Below are 1,445 nucleotides of genomic sequence, written 5' to 3' on the forward strand. Positions count from 1 at the left end.
TTTAGTTCTTTTTCAAATGGCATGTCTCTTTTTAAATTTTCATATTCCCTGCAACTCCATTTAAAGCTTGTTTTTATATCAACCCACTTGTTTTGTAATCTGTTTCAGGTTATTCTTATAATATTAACCCATGGTTTCTTAGTCATGGTGTCATATTTCTTTGTTTGCTTGTTGATCTTGTTTACATTTGAAAATATGCTTGTCATTATCATCAAAATTACCACACCACATCTCTATTCAAATAATTGGATGCATATATGTTATTCCCCTTTGCCACATGTGCAAGCTATACTTTATCCTTCTGTTTTTAAGTTAGACTAATGTTTCTAAAACAAAATTAAGCTGTGAAAAATAATTTAAGTAACAATAAATTAAAATAATCCCAATGCTAAGAGACTAATGAGCTATTATACTATTTCTCTTTTTTCTCTTTGTTCTGCATATTGCTTTTCAGATGTATAAAAAGAAATTCATGATGTTGCAATCATGGAGATGTATTATAGAAGGTATTAAATTCCTTACAGCTTTGAAAATTAAGTGAAAATCTGTGTATCCTATGTAATAAAAGGGTAATATGCAAATTGACCCTAAAGGCAGAATGACCAAGAATGACCATTCGCTATGACACACACTGACCACCAGGAGGTAGATGCTCAATGCAGGAGCTGCCACCTGGTGGTCAGTGCACTTCCACAGAGGGAGCGCTGCAGCCAGAAGCTGGTTCATGGCTGGCCAGCACAGCAGCAGTGCGGGAGCCTATTCCACCTCTGCGGCAGTGCTAAGGATGTCCACCTAACGGTGGACATCCCCTGAGGGATCTCAGACTGCGAGAGGGCACATGCCAGGCTGAGAGACCCCCCAAGTGTATGAATTTCCATGCACTGGGCCTCTAGTATTTATATATAAGGAGAGGACACTTAACTTTTCTAAGATTTTGAAGTGGACCTATCACAAACTTTAAAAGTTTAAGAATTGTACTACTTTGTACTGGATTATACTGTTTTTCTGAACATACACAGAATCTCCTACAGTCTCACAGCCCACTGTATTATTCTCCAGTTCTCTACCAGGTCTTATGCTCAGTCTTGAATGAGTAGCTTCAGTCCTTTGGATTTATGCATTATAGGGAGCACAGCAAGGATGTTCCTTCTAAATCATTCCCATCCCTGGAAAGAGGATGGGGATTTGGATGGTGGGTCTCATATCCTAGATAAAATAGGATCTTATAAGTTTCAAGCCAGGTTCTGACAGCTCTCAACAAAATCAACCCACCAGGCCTTTCCTGCATACAGAGAACCCTCAGAGACACAAAGGTTTTCACCTTGAGTAGAAAGCAGCAAACAGAAGACCTCAACTGTCCTAGCTTTTACTGAGAGTTCCTTCAGGCTCAAGTGACTTAAGAAAGTTGCCATCAGTGGCACAGCCTTGTTCTTCCATTTTCCTTG

Source organism: Myotis davidii, unplaced genomic scaffold (assembly GCF_000327345.1).
Source record: "Myotis davidii unplaced genomic scaffold, ASM32734v1 scaffold157, whole genome shotgun sequence".
NCBI lineage: Eukaryota > Metazoa > Chordata > Mammalia > Chiroptera > Vespertilionidae > Myotis > Myotis davidii.